The sequence below is a fragment of the Elaeis guineensis genome, chromosome 1, assembly GCF_000442705.2.
Source record: "Elaeis guineensis isolate ETL-2024a chromosome 1, EG11, whole genome shotgun sequence".
Classification (NCBI taxonomy): domain Eukaryota; kingdom Viridiplantae; phylum Streptophyta; class Magnoliopsida; order Arecales; family Arecaceae; genus Elaeis; species Elaeis guineensis.
The window spans coordinates 43417706-43437271 of record NC_025993.2 but is presented as its reverse complement, the minus strand read 5'-3'; positions in this window follow the sequence as shown (position 1 = coordinate 43437271).

Genomic DNA, 19566 nt, shown 5'->3' with positions numbered 1-19566 from the left:
CAGATCCAAGAGTTCACTGGCTCGCTCACCTTTTTCAGTAAAAAGTGACTTGGTCATCTTCCCAAGAAGATAGGACTCACAGGTTGGAAGTGATTCACAATCACCAACTTCAAAAATTTCTTCTTGAGCCAACCTATTTATCATATTCTTATTGATATGACCTAGCCTACAGTGCCAAAGGTAGACTTTTGACACATTATCTATTCTAGGATATTTATCGGAGGTTTGAACCATATTAACAGGCTGTGATAGTAAGTAAATTCCATTATTTAGTTGTCCAACAAATATTATAACATCATTCAAAATGATATTACAAATATTTCTTTCTATTAAAAATTTATAACTGTACATGGCGAAAAGGTCTACAGAAATAATATTTAATAAAAAATTTGGACAATAGTGACATTCACTCAGAATTACATTACGAGAGTTGATTACAAGGTTCATGATTCCTAAAGCTAGAACTGGAACTTTGTTTCCATCTCCAACGTTCAGAAACCTCTCGCCTTCATCAAATCTCCTACTGACCTGCAGACCCTGCATCGAATTACAGATATGATAAGGGCTTTCGATATCCAATACCCATGCAGTAGTATCACAAATGAAAAAGTTGCAAGGTGTTATCGTATAATTACCTTGCTTCTTCTTCGGCCTGTTCGGGTCCAGGGAGGCAATGTATAGAGGACAATTCCTCTTCCAGTGCCCCTGCTTCTTGCAAAAGAAGCACTCCGCCTGGCTTTGATCGGGCTTGTGCTTCTTGGTCTAACCCTGTGCAAACGTCCCAGCATGCGACTACACCTTCTTATTCTTCTTCTTCTTGTTCTTCTTCCCTTTCTTAAAGGGTCGACGACCAGAAGAAGACCCTCCCACAACATTCACCGACTCTTTATGGAGCTGGTGGTCCTTCTCAAAGTTTTGCAGCAACCCCAACAAGCCGTGGTAGTTCACTACAGGCTTTATCATCCGAAAAAGAGTAAGGAAGGGGAGGAAGAACTTGGGTAAAGAATTAAGGATCGCATCCTTACCGAGCTGCTCGTGCAAGGGAAAGCCCAGTTTACTTAGGCACTCAATCATTTCAATCATGTACAGTACATGATCGGTGATTGAGGCTCCATCCCTCATCCGAGCATTGAAAATGGCACAACTTATTTTGTGCCTTTCAACATCGTCAGGCGTGCCAAAGGAGTCATTCAATATTTGAAGCATCTCCTGTGGCTGGGCATTTTCGAACCTGCTGTTGAACTCATCATTCATTATCGCCAGCATTATGCACCGTATGGTGGTGCAGTCATTGAGCCACTTCTGATAAGTGTCTCGGACCATCCCTCTAGCGTTCGGGACTGGCTCTGATAGATTTTCCTTGTAATTTTTCAGACTTATGTATTGACTCTTTAAATAATAAAAGGCATTTTCATCATATGTTGCATCTTACTTTAGTAATGATTATGATGAACTCCATAAATCAAAAAAATGGGTTTAGGGTTATGATGAGATCATACCTATGAGACCTAAAATTTTAAAAATCCTGATTTAGAATATTCCTAGTCATAGGAGCATTGAGTAGGAGATCAATATTTCGGATAGATTAGCACTTTCTATGTATGCTCGATGGAGAGGGTGGCAGATCTCATATGCCACTTGTGTGAGACACTAATACAAGAAAGTGGGTGCTCATTAGAGAATGAGTTCACTAAATTGATCCACCTTAAGAAACATCTTATGAAATTTACTTACCTGTCAAGAGAAGTTTTCTTATAGTGGGAGTTGTGCATGTAATCCTTTGACCTGAGACTACCATAGAACCTTGTATACATAAATCTATATTTTTTGATTCATACTCATTCATGACTTAGTCATGTACGGAGTGTTCTAGATATGGTAGAATATGTATGGAGGTTGTGAGTAGGTCAATATGGAATCGATCACTCCTGGTAAGAGGAAATCGCATCCTACTTGTTCTGATCGATTGATGATTCAGGAAGCCTTTGAACAAAGCAAAATAAAAATTAGAAAGAGTTTTTAATATTTTATTAATTGAATCATCATATAAGATTGAGAGAAATATGAGTATGATATTGGATTTGATATCATTCCATATCCAGAGTCATATTCGGGGTGCAGGAAGATCGCAGGATCAAATTGCACGATAACTTTCCACTAAATGGTATTTTTGATATTTCTATCAAAAATTTTATATCTTTCAGGTAGACATGATACGTTGCTAGATGTTAATCTTGTCTTATGGGTTTGATTGAATTAAAGAGTTTAATTCAATCACCAATTAGAAAGAGTTCTAATTGCTGAAATCGGGTTAGCTCAATTGGATCTAGATCGGTTAGATTAAATTCTAATCAAATCAAATCGACTTGAACTCGGACCTATTGCTAGCTAGATGTGGAACCCAATGGGTCACACACAAAGGGTATTGATCAGGGGTCTAATTGGATTAGATCATGTTTACAAAATTGACATGCTAGCACATGTTGCAAAAAACTAGCTCCTTGTTTCGAATCTGGTTTAAAATTGATTCCAGATTGGGCTAATTAAAGCCAAATTAATACAAATAAATTTTAGATTTGAGTTGGTTCAGCCCTTTTCTGCATGTACCAAAAATGTGGAGCCAGGAAAATAATTCTCCATGAGTCAAGAATTTTTCTTGTGCATGGGTGCAGTTTTTGTGTGCAGAAATAGTTTTCGCATCCCATGAGATGGGATGCCTCATCCTCGAGCTTATCCCATGTTCCATAATGAAATAAATTTTTTAATGATTCCTAACTTTATTTTGAGCATCAGAAAGTTTTTTGAAGTTAAAATTCCTTCTGGTTTAATTGTGGAAATTCGTTGAAGTTGGAAATCCTGTCAGCCTGATCCATGCGCCTGACCAAGAGTCCAACTTGTGAAGGACTCTAACCCATTTGTCATGCCACTTTTTAATCTGAATTTTTTTCCATGACATTCTCATGTTAGTGCCTTAATTTTTGGCCATTTTATAGATAAAATTACATTGATGGGTGGTAGAAAAAATTATGCCATGCGAAGCTGCGTGACTCATCAGAGAATCATCAAGAAAAATATTCCGAAGAGTCCTTCTACATGAAGCGTCTCTTGGATTTTTTTTCGAAGATTGCCATGTGTCAAAAATTTTCAGATAGGCATGAGAATTCATCAGGAGGCATGAGATTTTTTGATGGATGCGAGATGGGGTGTGGAAGGGGTGCGAAAAATTTCCGAAGGTAACCCATCGCTAAGTATTTAAAGGGGGGTGCGCCGGGGATTGGATTCATTCAGATTTCCAATTCCTCCTTTCTTTCTAACATCCTCTCCCTATTGTCCAATTAGTCTCTTCTTTCTCTTGTTAGGACAAGTCCAAAAATAGAAAGAACAAGTCTGATTTTAGGATAAGAGTCTAGGAAGAGAATTAAGAAAGACAAGGAGAGAAGAAAGGTAGGGATAGGAAGGCTAGGAGAAGAGGAAGAGCGTCTTGAGGTCCTGGTGTTCAAGAAAATTCTCAGAGTGAGAATTTTGGAGGAGGAATCATCTCAAAGAGTTGGTGTCTTGATCATAGCCCTATGTGGATCACCGTTGGAGGGTGAACACTTGGGCGCCTGGTGGAGGTTCTGTCGAAATTTGGATTAAGCGCTGCAGGTATTCTTCTATAACTTAAATTTAATCTTGAATTTATGTTATATATGATTGTTAATCATCAAGAAGATACTGGTTTAAGGGTTTAATATTTAAGATTTTTTTATTAAAATTTTGAAATCCATTATGTTTCCACTGTGCATGCCCACTCTGAAACCCTACAATGGTATCAGAGCCGGCCTTGTTTGGTTCAATCATATATACATAATATTTATGTGATCCATAGTATGATTTATACTATAAAATGATTTATGCTTTCATATGATGATATGAAATTGTTGGGTATAAAATACCCCCCAGCCAAAGTTTGTGGCAGGAGTGACCCTCCGGGGATCCAACTGACTTCCGACCTCCGACGACGTCTCTTCAAGCCTCCCAGGCAGCCGAGCCTCCGCAACATTCCCAAGTTCGGTCGATGGATAAACCCCCACCAACGTCGATCGGACTCACCGCGATGGGTGGATTCCACCCAAGTTCGGCGGTGGTCGACCACCTGCTGGAAGACTTCGTTCGGATTCCTATGGGAGCCAGACTTCATCCCTGACTTCAACTGCTGGAAGGCTTCGCCCGGACTCCTACGGGAGCCGAGATCTGTCCCCGACCTCAACTGCTGGTAAACTTCGTCCGAACTCCTACGGGAGCCGGACTTCGCCCCTGACTTTAAGTGTAGGTAGACTTCGTCCGGACTTCTACGGGAGCCGGACTTCATCCCCGACTTCAGCGGTAGGAAGACTTCATCCGGACTCCTATGGGAGCCGGACCTCATCCCCAACTCCGGCTGCAGGAAGGCCTCGTCCGGACTCCTACGGGAGCCGGACCTCATCTCCGACTCCAGCTGCAGGCAGACCTCATCCAGACTCCTACGGGAGTCGGACTCCGCCCACGACTTCAATCACAGGTAGGCTTTGTCCGGACTCCTACGGGAGTCGGACTTCGCCCCCCAACTCCTATCACAGGTAGGCTACGCCCAGACTCCTACGGGAGCCGGACCTCGACCCCAACGTCAGCTGCAGGAAGGCCTCATCCAGACTCCTACGGGAGCTAGACCTCATCCCCGACTTCAGCGGCAGGAAGACTTCATCCGGACTCCTACGGGAGTCGGACTTCGTCCCCGACATCAGCAGCAGGAAGACTTCGTCCAGACTCCTACGGGAGCCGGACTTCGCCCCCAACTCCTATTGCAGGTAGACTATGCCCGAACTCCTACGGTAGCCGGACCTCATCCCCAACTCTGGCTGCAGAAAGGCCTCGTCCGGACTCCTACGAGAGCTGGACCTTGTCCCTAACTCCGACTGCAGGAAGGCCTCGTCTGGACTCCTACGGGAGCCGGACCTCATCCCCGACTCCGGCTGCAGGCAGACCTCGTCCGGACTCCTAAGGGAGCCGGACTCTGCCCACGACTTCAATCACAGGTAGGCTTCGTCTGGACTCCTACGGGAGCCAGACTTCGCCCCCCAACTCCTATCGCAGGTAGACTACACCCGGACTCCTACGAGAGCCAGACCTCGACCCCAACTCTGGCTGCAGGAAGGCCTCGTCCGGACTCCTGCGGGAGCCGGACCTCATCCCCGACTTCAGTGGCAGGAAGACTTCGTCCGATCTCCTACGGGAGCCAGACTTCGTCCCTGACTTCAGTAGCAGGAAGACTTCATCTAGACTCCTACGGGAGCCAGACTTCATCCCCGACTTCGACTGTAGGAAGACTTCGTCTAGACTCCTACGAGAGTCGGACTTCGGGCTCCTGTTGCAAGTGACCCACTCCGAGTTACCACTGCAAATGAACTACTTCAAGTTCCTACCATGATCGACCTTGGCTGAGACTCCTTGACAAATGATCCCCGTCCGGGCTTCTACGGAGACCGAACTCCAACCGAATTTTGGCCGACGGGCCTGGACCCCCTGGCAGGCTACAGTAACAGCCATGACTCTGCTCCACCTCCTACGATGGATCCCACGTGGCTCCATCACTCCCTTGCAGGCCCTAGTAACGGCCACGACTCTGCTCCACCTCCTGCGATGGATCCCACGTGGCTCCATCACTCTCTGGCAGGCCCCAGTAACGGCCACGACTCTGCTCCATCTCCTGCGATGGATCCCACGCGGCTCCATCACTCCCTAGTAGGCCCCAGTAACGGCCACGACTCTGCTCCACTTCCTGCAACAGACTCCACGTGGTGAGCCATGGTGACCGCCATGACTCCACCCCATTACTCTTCGTAATAAACTCATCCTGGCCACGAGCGGCCCACGACTAGGCGGTTACAAACGTCACTATCAATCCGTCGCTCCCTCCACCTATAAAAAAGGGGACCCCAGATACATTATTCTCTAAGCTCTATTTTCTATCCCAAAACTCTGCTAAAATTTTCGTTCGAGCACTCCATTCTTGTTGAGCAGAGAACTGACTTGAGCGTCGGAGAGTCTTACCGGAGCAACCCCACCTCCAGTTTAGACTTCTTTTGCAGGTCCCGACGGCGACCGCGACCCCCTCGACTCCAGCTTCTCCGGTGCAGGCAGATTTTTGCACCAACAGGATTGGTGCTAGAGGAAGGGCCTGAACCTTCGCAGTATCCTTGTTCTTAAAGGAGCGCTCAACGGGACCGCCTCCGATCATCTTTTCCAGCATCCTCTCCTCCTTCCCCCACTAGATCTTCGCTCGATGCCTTCCCGCAAGCGTCCACACGATGACCCACGGCCTCTGCGACCAGATCTCAGGCTCTGACCTCGTCTCCAATTTTTCAGGCCCCTCATCCTCCGACAACGGCCGCCGGCATGGAGCGGTCGGACAATCGGCCTTCGATGGATTTCGCCAACACCATCTCGGAAGAATCCTGATGGGGAGCGACCGGCGCATTGGTCGGACCTCCCAAGTGGCAAAAGATCGAGGAATCCATAACTTTTACTGAAGAAGATGCTCAGGGAGTTCAATTTTCTCATAATGATGCGGTTGTAGTTTCCTTGAATATAGCTAATTACGACGTCCGTCGCATTCTTGTCGACAATGGAAGTTCGGCCGATATTTTGTTTTACGATGCCTTCTCAAGAATGTCCACCCTTGATGGCCATTTGGGGCTGATCAGCTCCCCTCTAGTAGGGTTCATCGGTGATGCTATCCCGGTGGAGGGAGTAATAACCTTGACTGTAGCTACGGGTCGATATCCAAGACAATCCAGGGCTCTGGTGAATTTTCTGGTAGTGAAGGCGCCTTCAGCCTACAACGCAATCCTCGGCCGACCTGGCCTCAACGCTCTCCGAGCCGTCGTGTCAACCTACCATTTGAAGTTGAAATTCTCTACCAGCCAGGGGGTCGGAGAAGTCTGGAGAGACCAAGCCCTGGCCAGACACTGCTACAACATAGCCTTGCAAAGAAGTGACCAATCCGACCCCTATCCAGTTGATGGGCTGGATGCCCGCGATGACCTCACTAAGGAGAGGGGCGGCCCAATCGAAGATATGGTTTTGATCCCTTTGAATGACAGAAATGCAGAGCATGTGGTGAAGATCGGCTCCAGCCTAGGGGAAGAGGTGCGGATGCATCTCATCAATTTTCTATGAAAGAATGCAGACGTTTTCACTTGGGTTCCAGCAGACATACCGGGGATTGACACGGAAGTCATGGAGCACCGCCTGGCCGTCGATCCAAAGCATCGATCGATGAAAGAAAAAATTCGAGGTCATGCACCAGAGAGGCAGAAAGCGATAGCCGAGGAAGTGGACAAACTCTTGAAAGCCGGGTTCATTAGGGAAGTCAATTATCCTGACTGGATTTCCAACGTTGTCCTAGTCAAAAAGGCAAACGGCAAGTGAAGGATGTGTATAGACTTCAAAAAGCTGAATAAAGTCTACCCAAAGGACAGCTACCCTCTGTCTAGAATTGATCAACTGGTGGACGCGACCTCGGACCATGAGCTTCTCACCTTTATGGATGCATTCTCCGGCTATAATCAAATCAGGATGGCACCGGAAGACGAAGAAAAGACTGCTTTCATTACTAACCGTGGCCTTTACTGTTACAGGGTCATGCCTTTCGGCCTCAAAAATACAGGTGTAACCTACCAACGGCTGGTGAATAAAATCTTCAAGGAGCAGATCAGCCGCAATATGGAGGTCTATGTGGACGACATGCTCATGAAAAGCAAATCTTTCATGAACCATGTCGTCGACCTCGAGGAGGCCTTCGGCACCCTCCAGAAATATAAGATGAAGCTGCACCCGACTAAATGTGCTTTCAGAGTGACCTCAGGAAAGTTCCTGAGCTTCATGGCATCGGGTGCGGAATTGAAGCCAATTCGGAGAAAATTCGCGCCATCCAGGAGATGGCCGCCCCGAAGTCGATAAAGGAGGTTCAGCGATTTACAGGGAGGGTAGCAGCCCTGAATCGCTTCATCGCAAGACCGATCGAACGGTGCCTACCCTTCTTCCAAACCCTCAAGCGGTCGAAGAGCTTCTGCTGGACCCCTGAATGCCAACAGGCATTTGAAGAGCTGAAGAGCTACCTCGGCTCCCCTCTGTTGTTGGCGAAGCTCGAGCCTGGAGAGAAACTATTTTTGTACCTGGCGGTCTCCCCCATGGCTCTCGCAGCAGTCCTTGTCAAGGAAGAAGAAAAAGTCCAGTGGCCGATCTACTACGTCAGTCACGCATTGAGAGACACCGAAACTAGGTATACTAAATTAGAGAAACTAACTTACGCCCTGTTGATTGCAGCCTGGAGGCTCCGACCCTACTTCCAAGGGCACACCGTAACGTTACTCACCGACCAGTCGATCAAGGCTATTCTACACCGGGCAGATGCCTCTGGGAGGATGGCGAAATGGGCGATCGAGCTCACCGAATTCGATATCAACTATCGACCCAGATCAGTGATAAAAGCCCAGATATTGGTAGATTTTATAGTAGAGTGCACAATCTCGAAGGAGATCGAACCGGAACAGGGTGAAATGGATGACCTTGAGCCCCGACCAAACTCCCCCGAAGAAGAAGCAGACCCCTCTAGTTGCTTTTGGACCCTCTACGTGGATGGGTCTTCCAACATGTCGGGAGCAGGCGCGGGCCTGATCTTGATCAGTCCAGAGGGAATCATCGTGGAGTACGCTCTATGCTTCGAGTTCTCTGCAACAAACAATGGAGCAGAATATAAAGCTCTAATCGCAGGATTGAAGATCGCCAAAGAGTTGGGAGTATATCAGCTCCAAGTTCACAGCGACTCCCAATTGGTAGTGGGACAAGTCAGTGGAAACTATGAAGCACGAGAGGACAGCATGGCTAAGTATCTCGAAATGGAAAGGAGCTCGTCCCCGCCTTCGGTAGCTTCAACATCAGGCAGATTTCAAGGATGGAAAATACCAGGGCCGATCTTCTCTCCAAGCTGGCTACGCTGGCTCCGACTGAATTGCCCAAGGGTGTTCTCTTTGAAGTTCTGAAGTGCCCAAGTATGGAAGAATCACGGCCCGTGATGGAAATTGATCACGAGCCCAGTTGGGTCGACCCCCTGATGGCATATCTGAAAGAACCAGATCTAGAGTTTCAGGGTTAGATCTTGAAAAGAGGGTTAGATCTTGAAACTTTTTCAAGATCATACAGTGGAAGACTAAAATAAATCAAAATTTATTTTCTAAGATCAAAAAATCCCTAGATCTAAGATCCTATTACATGATTATTACATGATATTAAATCAAAAATTAAAATATATAAATATAGCATAAACTACATGTTGATCATATCAACATGTTTCTATACTACATCTAATGTATGTATTAAACAATAGATCAGATCTATTACCTTACAAGTTAGACATTCTAACCTTGCTGATCTGGGCTTGAGAATGATGTTGCAAGCCGCACACGCATCCGACCTCTAGGAGTCATCCACACGAGCCCACGAATCTCGATCAGAAGTCCTGCTTCAGGAAATCAGCACAGTATGCTAGTACTGCGCTGATCCTTCTTTGATGGTTGATCAGGTGCCTCCTTCTTCTTGATTTGGACTCTTCCAAAGATGAAAAGTAGAAGGAGGAGTTTCAGATTTGAGACACTCTCAGAAAACTCAAGATGGAAGGAGGAAAGATATGAAAATAAAAATCCTAGAAGAAGACCCTCTTCTTCTTCACATTTTTCTCTCTAGACACCCAAACTTGCATCTTTTATATCTCCATGACCCAAAGGTATTTCTTTCTGATTTTCTGATGGAAGAAAGGTCTCTCAAATATCTATCTCTCCCTAAAATTTCATGAAGAAACTCATCTTATATAGAGAGATATGATAGAGTCCTTGTCTAGGTCAAACACCTAGTCAAGGCTTATCCAAACATGGCAAGTTAAGGGACGCCCAACTCTTGAGCATCTCCTCCATATTTTTATGCATGGATTACCAGCAAAGGGTTCACAATGTAAACCCTAAATGCCATGAGAATTTCAAAAAAAAATTTGGATAAATTCGGTGCAAAATTGAAAGAGTTTTGGATTTCTAAAACTCTATCTCATAGAATTCAAAATCCAAACTTATTCCTTTTAGATTTGATCCAAACCACCTTCCATGTAAGAAAGAAGAGAAGAGACCTTTTGTGAACATGAGAGAGATCTGGGAGAGGGCTTTTGTTGCACAAAATAAGTGGAGATTGGTGTTGAATTAAGAGAGAGGGCGTGGAGAAAGCTTATGTGGTGCAAGGTGGAATCCTAGTCCTACTAGGATTCTGTCTTATGACTTGTTTTAATTTGGTTTCCCAAACCAAATCAAATCAAAATTAGATCAACCCAATTAAAATAGGTCTTAACCCAATTAAGAACCTAATTTCATCAGATTAAATTAGATTTAAATCTGATTTAATTTTCTAATCAAATTAAAAATTAGATTGACCCAAGTCCTAGTTGAACTAGGACTATTTTTTTCTTGCACTTGGCTTATCCAATAAACCAATTGGACTTGATCCAATCAAGCCCAAATCAAATCTAATTAAATTATATTTAATTAGACTTAATCTCAGCCCATTGGCTTAATCAAATTAAGCCAATTAGCAATCAAATTGCTAATCGATCCTCCTGCAACACTTGCACTGGGTTAAATGTCAATCGTATTGATCATTTAACCCTAGAACGATTCTTAATCGTTGATCAACCATCCGATCGGATCATGAACTCTAATGTGTGTGACCTCATAGGTCCGAACCTAAGCCGGTAGCATAGAAACAAATTCCTATACCAATCAAAGTGACCATCTAGCAATGGTACCCGACGACCGGATAGGTCGAATGTGTAGAACAACATCCTTAGAACCCATGCGGATATAGTTTTCATATAATTCATCCCCTTGACCAAAATGATCATAGGACACCCCAGAGTTCAACTGTCAACTCTGATTAGGTTGTCCACATTGTATTTCAAAATATCAAATCCATCTGATGGATTACCCTGGCCAAGGTTTTGCTAAATTGAAATACAGCGACTCATTCTTCTCCAACTCTTGGAGTGGTCAATCCCATCTCGATCACACTCTGACTTCGCAAGTACTTGACTGTGCCCAGAAGCCTTCCATCTCTGAATTAAAAATTCAGTTAGTCCAGTACCAAAGCACAGTGAGTTGCTTGCAAGTCACTGAGGCGATCTCAAGTCTAAGGGACACTTATACCTATATCCCATCAGAGACATTCTTGACAGCAGAATGCTCTGGAGTTAGTCACGTTCAATGATGATGTACCCTTACATCTCACCTGTATGCCATACCAGTGTCTCCACACTCCTTGGTTAAGAGGACAACCAACTCATATGGCCTACAGCGACCTATGCTCGATAGAAGCTGTTGTCCTTATTAACAGCCTATCATTTGGTCGTGAACTGTTTTAAGGACTAATCGATAAATCCTCTCTTTATCAAATCTAAATAGTCCTAAGGACTTCATCATAACAACGGAGTTCATTAGAAGATGAAAGCTTATGATGAAGATGCCAAATATATTTTATTTATTAACAAATCAATTACAATACTTGGTTGCTCAACCGTCAACAGCTTGACGATTGGCTTTTCGGGACACATTTCCTAACAATATCTCAGGGACGGAGTTCTCCCCCATGATGCAAAAGAAGCTCGGAAGCTCAAAAATCAAGCCTCCCGATACATCCTTTATGAGAACAAGTTGTACAAGAGATCATACTCTTTGCCCCTTCTAAAATGCCTCCGGCCTTCGGAAGCTGAATACACCTTGTGGGAGGTGCATGAAGGAATCTGCGGAAGCCATTTGGGGGCCAGATCTTTATCCCACAAGTTGCTCCGCCAAGGATATTACTGGCCAACAATGCATCATGACTCGATTGAATACGTCAGGAAATGCGACCGATGTCAGAGATACGCCAACATCCAGAGACATCCCGCCACCGAGCTTACGCCCTTGAGTGCCCCATGGCCTTTTGCGCAATGGGAAATGGACATCCTTGGACCCTTTCCCGTGGCGTCGGGGCAGAGGAAGTTCCTCCTGGTAGCAATTGACTACTTCACCAAGTGGGTCGAAGCCGAACCACTAGCAAAAATCACAGAAGCTAAAGTGCAAGATTTCATCTGAAAGTCGATTGTTTGTAGGTTCGGCCTGCCAAGAACCATAATCACTGATAATGGGCGGCAGTTCGTGGGAGCGAGATTCACCGAATTTTGTGAAGATCTAAACGTCTCCCACAACTTCACATCAGTAGCCCATCCTCAAGCGAACGGTGAAGCTGAAGTGACCAACAGAACCCTGCTGCAGGGGATCAAGACAAGGCTCGAAAAGGCGAAGGGAACTTGGGCAGACAAACTCTATCATGTGCTGTGGGCGTACCGAACTACCCAAAGACTGCCCACGAGGGAGACCCCCTTCGCTCTAGCCTTCAGAACGGAGGCTGTTATCCTAATTGAGCTTAAACTCCCATCAGCATGAGTCATAGCATTCAACGAACATCGCAATTCGTAAGGTCTTAAAGCCAACCTCGACTTACTGGAAGAAAAGCGGGAGGTAGCTCAAGTTCGGATGGCAGCCTATAGACAGAAAGTCGCCCACTATTACAATTCTCGGGTCAAGAATAAAATCTTTAGAGCAGGAGATCTAGTGCTTCGACGAGCCACTGTCTCGCAACCCCAGGATCGAGGGAAGCTCGCCCCAAATTGGGAAGGCCTGTACGAAATCAAAGTAGTCCGGTCCGAAACTTATTACCTCAAGGAGCTCAGAGGAGCAGACCTCCCGCGACCATGGAGCTCGAAAAACTTACGAATGTATTACCGATAACTTTGTTTTAAATAAAAATTTCATATCTACATGCCTTCTCTCTTGGCATGAGCCTATATCAATAAGGCAGTCAAAACAAATCGTGTCGGGAACAGGAGGAGAACTCCATCTCGACGAAACTGAAGGCTCGGTTCTCCTTAGATCGGATGGGGGGAGAGGCCCTGCAACGCCCATATGTTCCCCCACAGCCCTGTTAGGGACAGGAGGAGAACCTCACCCTAACTTGAGCAAGATCGAAGGCCCGATTCTCCTTAGACCGGATGGGGGGAGAGGCCCTGCAATGCCCATATGTGCCCCCACAGCCCTGTTAGGGACAGGAGGAGAACCTCATCCTAACTTGAGCAAGGTCGAAGGCCCAGTTCTCCTTAGACCGGATGAGGGGAGAGGCCCTGCAACGCCCATATGTACCCCCACAGCCCTGTTAGGGACAGGAGAAGAACCTTGCCCTAACTTGAGCAAGGTCGAAGGCCTGGTTCTCCTTAGATCGGATGGGGGGAGAGGCCCTGCAACTCCCATATGTGTCCCCACAGCCCTGTTAGGGACAGGAGGAGAACCTCGCCCTAACTTGAGCAAAGTCGAAGGCCCGGTTCTCCTTAGACCGGATGGGGGGAGAGGCCCTACAGCGCCCACACGCACCCCCACAGCCATGTTAGGGACAGGAGGAGAACCTCGCCCTAACATGAGCAAAGTCGAAGGCCCGATTACTCTGAGATCGGATGGGGGGAGAGGCCCTACAACACCCATACGTGCCCCCACAGTCCTATTAGGAGTGGGGGAAGAACCTTGTCCTAATACAAACTGGGATCGATTACATCAGAAGTAAGGGAAGAACATCGTCCTGACGCCAATTGAAGTCCGGTCATCCAAGATCAGATCAGAATGAGGGGACCTTCTCAGTGGCCCCTTCGCACTCCCACGACCCCACCAAGAGTAGAGGGAAAACCCTCACTCGAAAAAAGAAAAAGAAAAAGGGGAGGGGAGTTAAAAAGGAAAGCGACGGACTGCATCAGCGACGAATGAAAAACGAATTGCATCAAAGATGCAAGGAACCTCGTCTCAGCAAGGATTGAGGTTCTTATCAAAATTTTCGACCTTCAAGAAAGCTCTCAATACAGGCCCGAGATAAGATGACTTCCTCAGGGTGACGAGAAGCTCGGACCTCCAAGCTTGAACCCTGAGAGGGGGCGTCAAACCCGAGCGGCCCCGGACAAATCTACGGCCATGGATGAAAGGATGGGCCAATACGACGGCAATCAGGTACCTCCAAACGGCATCAATTTCGAGCAAGGCAAAAGTCGAAAGAAGCTCGGCAAGCGATAATTCAACACATGAATAAAAGAGGTAGCAAAAAATTTTTTTCTCAAGTTATTTATTAAATATGCATTACAGAGCCATTAAGACTAAAGAAGAAGGATGACTGGAAAAGCGAGCCGACGCGGCAACGACCAGCGACCTCCAGACGATGTCAAAAAAAAAAGAGAAAGAGAGGAGAAAAAGAAAAGGTGCAAACGAAGTAACAAAATCCCCTTCTCATTCTTGATTAACAAAAGTGTACGTTACAAGGCCCTGGGGGCTAAGAAAAAAAACAAAACAAACATTACTACAAGGCCCAAAAGGACACGTTGGAGACCACTTCAAGCTCCCAACTTCTCCTTCCGATTTTGTTCATCTCGACAGTATTTTCCAGTGCGTGTGATAAATCCTTCAGCTCTCACCTCCCACCTCATTCCACTCCATCGTCGAAACCCCAGCCCTAGGGGGAAAAAGATGGGATAGAATTCAGGGGGCAGCGAAGGCAACAGTACCGGCGATGATGACCTGCATCAAGAAGAACTGGAGGTGCCCCAGAGGCCGCGATGGCACCGGAGGCATGCACCACCACCGTGTGCTCCACGACAACCACCATCCTAGGTACTTCGACAAGGTCGGCATGCGTTACTTCCACCATCCCCGCAACAAGTTCTACTGCCCCGTCGTCAGCACCGACCGCCTCTGGTCCCTCAGCCCCGACGACATCAAAAATCCCGCCACAGCTTGTGACGACAACTCTGCCTCCTTGACCGGTGTCACCCCGTTCAACTACTCTGAAATTCTCGGGCAGAACGTGCTCACTGGTCATCCCCATTATTAAATCCCTGTTGTTGAAGGAATTCTCCCTCGAGCTCCCTTTGAGATGATGGGAACCCTCAGTGACAGTTCGATGGTCGGAGAGTTTGCAGGTCACTGTTTTCCCCCTTTTATTCCTCTCGATCTGTGGCATCCTCTCGAAGTTGGCCTCCGGGGTGGGGGCCCCGATGGGGGAACCCCTCGGAGAGGCTCGGAGGATTGAAGATGGTGGGGAGCCGGCGGGGATGGCGAAGACTGGTGCGAAGGGCGCTCAGAGTCGAAAAGGGCACCGATGGAGTGGTTGAGTGGCTAAACTCTCAGGCAGAAGAAAGGTGTTGACCCTCAGGCGAAGTGAAGCCCCTGGAGGAAAGGTGGGGGCTTAAATAAGCGACGGGACCTGGTGCAGTTATGGTGGCGGACAACCCTAAGCCCACCAGCTCCCGCCACGTGTCCCACTTACCATGAAGTAGGGCCGGCTGCCGGTGGGATTATTATGGTGTGGCGCTTAGGATTACGCCCTGGTGGGAGTTCCGAAAGGACTCTTCGGATCGCCCTAATCGGGAAAAGACTCCAGCATGTGCGCATTAAATGCCAAGATTTTCGAGGGCGGTCGTGTGCAGAATTCAAGGAAACGACTTCGACTGTGAAAATTTTTTGTACTTTCTTCGATTGAAACTCAAACTTAAAAGTAGGGGGACTGGTGTTGGGTATAAAATACCCCCTAGCCGAAGTTCGTGGCAGGAGTGACCCTCCGGGGATCCAACCGACTTCCGACCTCCGACGACGTCTCTTCAAGCCTCCCAGGCGGCCGAGCCTCCGCAACATTCTCAAGTTCTGTCGATGGATGAACCCCCACCAACGTCAATCGGACTCACCACGACGGGCGGATTCCACCCAAGTTCGGCGGTTGTCGACCACCTACTGGAAGACTTCATCCGGACTCCTACAGGAGCCGGACTTCGTCCCCGACTTCAACTACTGGAAGGCTTTGCCCGGACTCCTACGGGAGCCGGGCTCCGTCCCCAACCTCAACTGCTGGTAAACTTCGTCCGGACTCCTACGGGAGACGGACTTCGCCCCTAACTTTAAGTGCAGGTAGACATCGTCCGGACTTCTACGGGAGCCGGACTTCATCTCCGACTTCAGCGGTAGGAAGACTTCGTCCGGACTCCTAGGGAGCCGGACCTCATCTCCAACTCCGACTGCAGGAAGGCCTCGTCCGGACTCCTACGGTAGCCGGACCTCGTCCCCGACCCCGGCTGCAGGCAGATCTCGTCCGGACTCCTACGGGAGCCTGACTCCGCCCATGACTTCAATCACAGGTAGGCTTCGTCTGGACTCCTACGGGAGCCAAACTTCGCCCCCCAACTCCTATCGCAGGTAGGCTACGCTCGGACTCCTACGGGAGCCGGACCTCGACCCCAACTCCGACTGCAGGAAGGCCTCGTCCGGACTCCTACGGAAGCCAGACCTCATCCCCGACTTCAGCGGCAGGAAGACTTCGTCCGGACTCCTAAGGGAGTCAGACTTCATCCCCGACCTCAGCAGCAGGAAGACTTCATCCGGACTCCTATGGAAGCCGGACTTCGCCCCCAACTCCTATTGCAGGTAGACTATACCCGGACTCCTATGGGAGCCGGACCTCGTCCCCAACTCCGACTGCAGGAAGGCCTCATCCGGACTCCTACGGGAGCCGGACCTCGTCCCTAACTCTGATTGCAGGAAGGCCTCGTTCGGACTCCTACGGGAGCCGGACCTCATCTCCGACTCCGGCTGCAGGCAGACCTCGTCCAGACTCCTACGGAAGCCGGACTCCGCCCACGACTTCAATCATAGGTAGGCTTCGTCCGGACTCCTACGGGAGCCGGACCTCGCCACCCAACTCCTATCGTAGGTAGGCTACGCCTGGACTCCTATGGGAGTCGGACCTCGACCCCAACTTCGGCTGCAGGAAGGCCTCGTCTGGACTCCTACGGGAGCCGGACCTCATCCCCGACTTCAGCGGCAGGAAGACTTCGTCCAGACTCCTACGGGAGTCTGACTTCATCCCCGACCTCAGCAGCAGGAAGACTTCGTCTGGACTCCTACGGGAACCAGACTTTGCCCCCAACTCCTATTGCAGGTAGACTACACCCGGACTCCTACGGGAGCCGGACCTCATCCCCAACTCCGACTGCAGGAAGGCCTCATCCAGACTTCTACGGGAGCCGGACGTCATCCCTAACTCCGACTGCAGGAAGGCCTCATCCGGACTCCTACGGGAGCCAGACCTCATCCCCGACTCTGACTGCAGGCAGACCTCGTCCGGACTCCTACGGGAGCCGAACTCCGCCCATGACTTCAATCGTAGGTAGGCTTCGTTCGGACTCCTACGGGAGCCGGACTTCGCCCCCCAACTCCTATCGCAGGTAGACTACGCCCGGACTCCTATGGGAGCCGGACCTCGACCCCAACTTCGGCTGCAGGAAGGCCTCGTCCGGACTCCTGCAGGAGCCGGACCTCGTCCCCAACTTCAGCGGCAGGAAGACTTCGTTCGGACTCCTATGGGAGCCGGACTTTGTCCCCAACTTCAGTAGCAGGAAGACTTCATCCAGACTCCTACGGGAGCCAGACTTCATCCCCAACTTCGACTGCAAGAAGACTACGTCCGAACTCCTACGGGAGTCAGACTTCAGGCTCCTGTTGCAAGCAACCCACTCCGAGTTACCGCTACAAATGAACTACTTCAAGTTCCTACCACAAGCGGCCTTGGCCGAGACTCCTCGACAAATGATCCCCGTCCAGGCTTCTACGAAGACCAGACTCCAACCGAATTTTAGTCGATGGGCCTGGACCCCCTGGCAGGCTGCAGTAACGACCACGACTCTGCTCCACCTCCTGCGATGGATCCCACGCGGCTCCATCACTCCCTGGCAGGCCCCAGTAACGGCCACGACTCTGCTCCACCTCCTACGACGGATCCCATACGGCTCCATCACTCCCTGACAGGCCTCAATAACGGCCACGACTCTGCTCCACCTCCTGCGACGGATCCCATGCAGCTCCATCACTCCCTGGCAGGCCCCAGTAACGGCCACGACTCTGCTCCACTTCCCGCAACAGACTCCACGTGGCGAGCCATGGTGACTGCCATGACTCCACCCCATTACTCTTCGTAATAAACTCATCCTGGCCACGAGCGGCCCACGACTAGGCGGTTACAAATATCACTATCAATCCGTCGCTCCCTCTGCCTATAAAAAGGGGGACCCCAGATACGTTATTCTCTAAGCTCTATTTTCTATCCCAAAACTCTGCTAAAATTTTTATTCGAGCACTCCATTCTTGTTGAGGTAGAGAACTGACTTGAGCGTCGGAGGGTCTTGCCGGAGCAACCCCACCTCCGGTTTAGACTTCTTTTGCAGGTCCTGGCGGCGACCGCGACCCCCTCGACTCCAGCTTCTCCAGCGCAAGCGGATTTTTGCATCAACAGAAATAATACATATATCATTCACCACTTCATCATTTTGACATAAGGTTGTCCTAGCATAACGGGATTATGCTGCAAGGTTGTCCTAGGATGATGAATGTCCATATGTTTCACTTGCACATGTAGAAAATTTTAATGTTGATACATAAATGAGTATTATGTAGTTAGAATGTGCATGAGATCAAATAAAAGCCCTCATTAGAAAATTATATTAAGTGGTAGTGATATGCAACTATGGGTTAACCAATTCTTGATCAATTGATCAATTGGTGTCTAGGAAAGTGCTATAGGTGATTTTTTAATTGGTTCCGCTGTCTGACCTGGCCAATTTATTGGTGTCTAAGGAAAGCAACGGGGGGACCCCCACCTTGCTTACCTGGCCAATTTGATTAAGCGATCTTGATATTGAAAAACCCTAATATTGAAAATACTATTAAGGGTCTTCCTTCATGCTAGGTTAATGTTATAAAATGAACTATAGCTAGTTTGTTGTGTTAACATGAGGCTTGTCATAAGGATTGATATAACATAATCCTGGTGCATAGAAGATGCTTACAGCAACTTTGAATATACTGCTTTGTTGTGTTAACACAAGGGTAGTTATATTAGAATTTGACTGTATTGAAATGAAGGGTCTAACTTAACTAAAATATTATAGCTTGTTGTATTAACACAAGGCTAATAATATTTTAGAGGCCAAGATATAATATTGAAAATTGCATGAGATGCAATTGGAAAGAGTTTCCTACCTATGAACTCATAAGGGTTTGTTGTGTTAACACAAGATCATTATGAGGAATTAGGGTCTCAATCCCACTAAGATAAATATACATATGTCTCGTTCATCATAGTAGAGGGTTATGATGTTCGATAAAATAGTGGGAGGTACAATTAAATCTAAAGACCTTATTTAATTGTATGAGTTAATATAAGTTGTTTGCTTATGTAATATTCTTTAATTATTGTAGATTAAATTCTACAAATGGCATCTTCACTATCATTGCGAGGAATTTTAGATTCCAACAAGTTGACCGATCCCAATTATGTGGATTGATTGAGGAATTTAAAGATCATACTCACTCAAGAGAAACTCTCCTATATTCTTGA